The sequence below is a fragment of the Pteropus vampyrus genome, unplaced genomic scaffold (assembly GCF_000151845.1).
Source record: "Pteropus vampyrus isolate Shadow unplaced genomic scaffold, Pvam_2.0 Scaffold26, whole genome shotgun sequence".
Lineage (NCBI taxonomy): Eukaryota > Metazoa > Chordata > Mammalia > Chiroptera > Pteropodidae > Pteropus > Pteropus vampyrus.
The window spans coordinates 10,843,522-10,851,214 of NW_011888807.1; positions in this window are offsets into that span (position 1 = coordinate 10,843,522).

The following is a 7,693-nucleotide window of genomic DNA, read 5'->3' on the forward strand; positions in this document are numbered from 1 at the left end:
CAGATTTGATGCAATCCTTATCAAAATCTCATCAGCATTTTTTAAAGAAATAGAACAAAAAATCATCAGATTTTTATGGAAGCACAAAAGACTCCAAATTTCCAAAGCCATCCTAAGAAAAAAGAACAAAGATGCCCCACTTCAAATGACATTACAAGGCAACAATAATGAAAACAACATGGTATTGGCAGAAAAACAGACTCATAGACCTGTGGAACAGAATTGAGAGTCCAGAAGTAAACCCATGTTTTATGGGCAAATGATTTTTGACAAAAAAACAAACAAACAAACAAACAAAAAAAACATACAATAAAGAAAAGAAAGCCTCTTCAATAAATGGTGCTGGGAAAACTGGAAAGCCACCTGCAAAAGAATGAAACTAGACTGTTGTCTATCATCACACATCAAAATTAATTCAAAATGGATTAAAGACCTGAATATAAGACTCAAAACAATAAAATGAATAGAAGAAAACATAGGAACTAAACTAATGCACCTTGGACTTAAAGAGGATTTTATGAATTTAACTTTAAAGAGAAAGGAAGTAAAAGCAAAAGTAAATGAGTAGGACTATATCAAACCAAAAAGCTATTGCACAGCAAAAGAAACCATCAGCAAGGTAACGAGACAACCATCCAAAATGGAAAATATATTTGCAAGCATCATTTCCAATAAAGTCCTATATCCAAAATACATAAAGAACTCATACAACTCAATAACAACAACAACAAAGAAAACAAACAATCTAATCAAAAAATGGGCAGAGGACCTGAACAGAAACTTCCCCAAGAAGACATACAAATGGCCAACAAACATATGAAAAGATACTCATCATTGCTAGCTATTAGGGATATGCAAATCAAAATAACAATTTGATACCATCTCATACCTGTTAGAATAGCTGTTGTCAACAGGACAAGTAATAACAAATGTTGGAGAGGATGCAGAGAAAAAGGAACCCTCATACACTGCTGGTAGGACTGCAAATTGGTATAGCCACTATGGAAAACAATATGAAAGTTTGACAAAAAAAACTAAGACTTGAACTACCATATCGTCCAACAACCCCTCTACTAGGTATTTACCCCAAAGACTTGAAAACTCATATCCGAAAAGATATTTGCACACCGATGTTCATAGCAGCATTATTCACAGTGGCCAGAACATGGAAGTAACTGAAGTGTCCTATGATAGATGATTGGCTAAAGGAGGTGTGATACATATATACAATGGAATATTACTCATCCATAAGAAGAGATAAAATACTGCCATTTGTGACAATATGGTTGGACCTTGAGATAATTATGCTAAGCAAAATAAGCCAACAGAAAAAGTTGAAAACCAAATGATATCGCTCATATGTGAAATATAAACCTAAAAGCAACAAACAAACATGACAAACAAACGGAGACTCATGGATATGTACAATAGACTTGTGGTTACCAAAAGTTAGGGGGTGGGGTGAGGAGCAAAATCGATGAGGTAAAAAGAGTCAAATATGTGGTGACAGAAAGAAATCTAACTATGGGAGGGGAACACACAATGCAATATATATGTCTTAACTCTTAAATTTTACATCTGAAACTTACTGGATTTCATTAACCAATGTCACAAAAAATAAATTCATTTAAAATATTTTTAATAAAATAAGTAAATAAATAGTGAATTTAGAAGAAATTGTAGCTCTTAAAAAGAAAATAGTGAGCCCAAATTAGTATGTTAGTAGATTATCCACATATAATTCTATAGTGAGCAATAGAAAATGTTGTATTGGACCTAGATATTAAAAAATGGTGAAATGGAGCATAGAAAAGTAGCATAGTAGTAGGTAGGGGGAGAGAGTTGAAAAAAAAATGAGAGAAAAAAATAGAAGGGTTTAAATTATCACAGAATATAAAAACAATGAAGAGAGTGATTCACTGCAAAATCACAATATAGTCAACTCTCATTATTAAGATTCTGCATTTGCAATTCATCTACTCCCTAAATTGTATTTGTAATCCCAAAATCAATACTTGAGACCTGTCCACAATCATATGTGGACATGTGGGAAAATTGAGTTGTCTAATATGTACATTTTCAGGTGAGATAAAATAAGGAGATATCCTTTTTCTTGTTTCAACTCTCGTAATATAAATAAATGTCATTGTGTTTTATTTAGTAACACATTTTTTCACACTTTCATATTTTTGTTGGTGATTTCACTGCTTGAAATGGTCCAACAATAGATGACTGGATAAAGAATCTGTGGTATATATATACAATGGAATATTACTCAGCTTTAAGAAGAGATGAAATATTGCCATTTACGACAATATAGATGGACTTCGAGATAATCATGCTAAGCGAAATAAGCCAGACAGAAAAAGTTGAAAACCACATGATATTACTACATGTGGGATATAAACTTAAAAACAACGAACAAATAGGACAAATAAGCAGAGAGACGGGCAATAGATTAGTGGTTACCAGAGTGTTGTGGGGAAGAGGGAGGAGGAAGTTAGATGGGGTAAAAGGGTTAAATACGTGGTGACAGAAAGAAATCTAACTATGGGAATGGAACATACAATGCAATATATATATATACGTTACTGTTGAATTGTACATCTGAAATTTACTGGATTTTGTTAACCAATGTAACCATAATAAAAATAAATAAAATAAAATATAATATTTAAAAAATAAAATGATCCACAAGCATAATCCTTAAGAGCCATCTAATGTTCCATAGGAGAAGACTGTGATGTGTCTTATGGAAAAAAAAGAAAATGTGTCTTATATAAGCTTCTTTTAGAAAGGGGTAGTGGTGCTGTTGGCTATGAGTTCAATATTAAAGAATCAACAATGTATATTAAATAAGATGTCTTTGAAACCAGGTTATATATTGACTAGTTGACAAAAATTGTGAGTAGAGCCTTTTGGGAACCTAGCCCTGCATTTCCCTTAAGAGCAATGATTCAGGATTTGCTAATTTGATGTTTGTGGAATTTTATATAACATAATTACAGTGAATAATGAGAACTGATTGCATGTTACATACCTGTTGTCACAGCGTTCTAATAATTTTAATGTTAAAAAGGAAAAACCTGATGACAGATATTTTTAAACAGGTAACAGTTAAAAATGATAGATCAAATGACCACCCTTGCACAGTACCTGTCTTCAAAATTTGCTTGCTTTCCAATGTTATAAGAAACTCTACATTTAGCATCTGTCATACCTTGGACCTATACAAGGTGCTTTATATACATTAGAATTAAATCTGTGAAAACTCTAAAATTTAAGTGTTATTAACTTTATTTCATAAGGTAAGAAAATGACGTTCATATTGACTGAATTACCAGTCTAACATTGCATGGTCAGTAAGAGATGGGATTCTTCATGTATCAAAATGATATTCTGCTTATACTTCCTAATATTATGTCATCACTTTACTTCATTTGAAAGATACAATTTCTCTGTCAGCATATCAACTAGCAATGTACGTGTAGATATTTCTATCAGCTTGTTTCCTGTTTAAGGTATACTATAGATAACTTATTCCCAAATTTTATTGTGCATACGAATAAGATCCTAGGGATCTTATTGAAATTCAGTTTTTGTCTCAAGTGTAACCTGTGATTGTAGAATTCTAACACTCCCAAGTGTTACTGATGCTCTTGGTCTACAGACCATGCTCTAAGTAGCTAACCGTTAGTAGTGCTATAACATCATGGCCTGTGGACTTACAGCAGTCTGGAAACTATTATTTTCCACAGTGAGATAAGGAACTTGTACAAGAATATAAATCAATGTCCATCTTCTTTTATGGTGAAAGTTGCTAAGAAACAAATGACAGATGAACTAAACGATGTGCTTAATGACATGGTAGATTTAGATTCTGACCCCAGCCCCTCACTTTATATGAGACACACAATGGGTAAAAACAAGTTTACTAATAAGCTACTTTCAGAAGCACATATTTTGGAGTTTGAGAGGACGTTGTAGTAGGTCATCAAGATGATATATGACCACAAGTTTGACCTGCAAGCTGGATTAGAGCAATTGGAGGCTCTCCACTCTCTTGGAATGTGTATTCCATTTGCCTTCCCTATGCTAGAAACTGCCCAAGGACACAGCCTTGACATAGTAATGTGGTGATAAGACCATCTCGACATTACTAACTCAGTTAAGGCTCCCTGCTTCATGACTAACTCTGGTTAGGGCCTCTATATAGACTTTTGAGATTTGGTGGGTGGGTGTGGAAAACTACTTTTCTCGTTGCCATTAAGACAAGCCTCATATGTAAATACCCTTGCTTATTAAAACTGCCACCTACCAATCTGGAATAGTCTGCCTTTTTTTTTCTTTTGTCTCTCCTTGCCCTCCATTTATGAGGGCAGGTTTCAGATTATACCCACAAAGCTCCTGGCCAGAGTTGTATCCTAAAGGAGAGGATATGCATTTTAAATGTAAAGGAGGAAGAGTAAAACAAGTTAAGCTAAAAAAAACCATTAGCTGTAAAAATAGAAAAAAATCATGCTGTGAAGAGACATGAAAACTGGTTACCTAGAGAGAATACTACCAAGAGAAGGGGGAAAAAAAGGTGGCTGGAATCAAAGGTAGACTTTTCCTATTAAATCAATTTATCTTGGGCTATGGAAGAATGGTCTTCCTACCATGCAAGCTTTAGAATCTAGGAAATGGTGGTGTCACTAGTTCTCAAGTCAGGCTAAACATTAGAAGCAATCTTGAGAGTTTTTAAAAAATTATCTCCTTAGAAGCTATGATTAAATTGGTTTGCATTCAATTGCTTGATCATTAGCATTTTTTAAACTCCCCAGGGGAACTCAATATATAGCAAAGGTAAAAATATCTACATTACAGATAATTAGGTCTCTGAAGGCTAACTTGTGAATCTACGTATTATTTATAACATCATTTCTAAGGAAACGATATTATCATCCAGTTTTTAGTATTATCAATTCTTTACAGAATTCAGAAGAAATTAAACAGTTTGTGGGAGGGGATAACACTAAAGAGAAATGATTACTAGGACAATATGAATTCAGTGAGTAGTATTTGGGATAAAGAAGGCTTATTTTTTTTGGTAGTTACTTTCTATAAAATAAAAGGAATTAGCATGATAACAATACTGTTTTACCTTTCTTTTAGCTCGAAAAAAAGCACTTTTGTCTATATTAATATTATGTGTGATATTAAACACAATTCTATTGTACAAATAATACAGTATTAATCATTTAAGACTGAATTCCTGAGATGGTCAGGGACTTGACTATTTATACAGTTAGGTTTAACAACACTACATTTGCTCTCCTGTAAATCTCGGGTGCACAAAAGCACAGATAAAGTCTTTCATTACAGCTTTTGGACAAGATGAAAAGAGGAGTGTTAGAATATAAAGCTAATAGGTGAATTTGTAGATCATCAAATAAATTTATCCAAAATATTTTGATTGTCATCAACCTTGATAAAATTTTGAAGTGAGTAGATCAGAGTTTGTCCTAATTCTATAATTTTAAATATTTATTAATACTAAATGTGATAAAGATATAGGAGTTATGGTTATCAAATAAAGAAAGCTGAGATTGATAGCAACTGTTTTGCATATCAGAATTCATAGTTAAAATCCTGACAAACTAGAATAAGAGGTCAAATATGGCAAGATCAAATTTTATATGTAGATAAAAGTCTCCATTAGGTTCAAAAATACCAAGTATATTTAAAGAGAGCATATTAATTACTTTTAAACATTTGAAATATTTTTATGTAGAAGAGAAGTTTAATGTAGTTTGCAGAGACCTCCATGACAGAAATAGGAGAGTGAACAAAAGATCAAAGTAGTTCATAACAGAATACAAGAGGATTTTTTGACAGTATAGGAACTAACATTCTTAGAATCTTTGTCCTTATAAGAACTCTGGAAGAGTGATCTCACCAGAACTAAACCATGCTAGCACCTATTGTGGACTTCCAGACCCCAAAACTGTGAGAAATAAATTTCTGTTTTTTATAGGTCACCCAGTTTATGGTATTTTGTTATAGAAATCTGAGTAAGTGAAGACAAGGTTACATAAACTTTTTTGATATTTTAATAATGCATGTAGATTATGTGTGAATTATATTAAAATTAGATTTCCTTTCATTATTTAAAAAATATGTAATAAATTTCCAGGAACCTTTATAATAGTTTTCTAGTGGTATAAAAGATATAAGAAAAAGTTGTAGCATGGAGGATATTTTTATGGTAGCTCTTTACATAGGGACTTGAAAATAATTTTTTCCAATTATAATAATATTAACTATATGTTCTGAAAACTTCAAGATAGAGAATATGTATATTTGTACTGTAATTCTAATTTTTATTTATCACTTTTTAGTTTTATTCATTTATAAGTGATATATAACATTGTGTTAGTTTTAGGTGTACAGCATGATGATTTAGTATATGTATATATTGCAAAATGATTACCACAATAAATTTAGTTAACATTCATCACCTGACATAGTTACAATTTTTTCACATGATGAGAACTTTTAAGATCTGTTCTCTTAGCAATTTTCAAACATACAACATTGTTAACTTTATTCATCATGTTGTACATAACACCTCTAAAACTTATCTGATAAGCGGAATTTTATACAATTTGACCAATTTCACCCATTTCTACATGCTTCCCTCAACCTTGCCTCTGACAACCACCACTCTGTTCACTGTACTTATAAATTATTATTTTTTTAGAATTCACATAGAAGTGATATCATACAGTATTTGTCTTTCTCTCTCTGACTTATTTCACTTAGCACAATGTCCTCAAGGTCCATCCATGTTGTTGTAAATGGCAGATGTCCTTCATTTTATGGCTAAATAATATTCTATTATACACACACACACACTTGTTCTTTATCCATGTATTTATTCATGAACACTTAGTTTGTTTCTATGTCTTGGCTATTGCATATTGCTGCAATGAACATGTGAGTGCAGATATCTCTTTGAGATAGTGATTTCATTTCTTTTGTATATATACCCAGAAATGGAATTGCTGGATCATATGGTATTTCTATTTTTTAATTTTTTGAGGAAACTCTATACTGTTTTCTATAGTGGCTGTACCAATTTACATTCCACCGACAGTACACAGATGTTCTCTTTTCTCCACATCCTCAGCAGCATTTATCTTTTGTATTTTTGTAATAGTTATTCTAACAATGTGAGCTGATATCTCATTATGATTTTGATTTATACATCCCTAATAATTAGTGAGGCTAAGTACATTTTCATGTACCTAGCTGCATAAGTACATCCATATATTGAATGGTTATTGGTTATTCATATATTTGGAAAAATGTTTATTCAGATCTGCTGCCCATTTTTTAATTGGATTATATATTTTTTTGCTATTAAGTTGTATGTGTTACTTATATATATTTTGCTTATTAACCCCTTATCAGATGTGTGCTTGCAAATATTTTCTCCCATTTCATAGGCTGTCTTTTTTTATTTTGTTGTTCTTTTTTTTTATTGCATGTAAGCCTTTTAGGTTAATGAAGTCCCACTTGATTAAGTTTTACTTGATTAAGTTTCTTATGCTTTAGATGTCATATCCCAAAACTCATTGCCAAGACCCATGTCAAGAAGCTTCTTTCCTATATTCTCTTCTGGGAGTTTTATGGTTTAAGGTCTTACATT